This window comes from Cololabis saira, chromosome 4 (genome assembly GCF_033807715.1).
Source record: "Cololabis saira isolate AMF1-May2022 chromosome 4, fColSai1.1, whole genome shotgun sequence".
NCBI classification, from domain to species: Eukaryota; Metazoa; Chordata; class Actinopteri; order Beloniformes; family Belonidae; genus Cololabis; species Cololabis saira.
This window is the reverse complement of record NC_084590.1, coordinates 52,607,053-52,607,423: the sequence shown is the minus strand read 5'-3', so window position 1 is coordinate 52,607,423 and position 371 is coordinate 52,607,053.

Genomic DNA, 371 nt, shown 5'->3' with positions numbered 1-371 from the left:
TCAGGGTCATGTGACATCAGGGTCATGTGACGTCAGGGTCATGTGACATCAGGGTCATGTGACTTCAGGGTCATGTGACATCAGGGTCATGTGACATCAGGGTCATGTGACATCAGGGTCATGTGACATCAGGGTCATGTGACATCAGGGTCATGTGACATCAGGTCATGTGACATCAGGGTCATGTGACATCAGGGTCATGTGACATCAGGGTCATGTGACATCAGGGTCATGTGACATCAGGGTCATGTGACATCAGGGTCATGTCGACATCAGGGTCATGTGACATCAGGGTCATGTGACAGTCAGGGGTCATGTGACCGACATCAGGGTCATGTGACATCAGGGTCATGTGACGATCAGGGTCATGT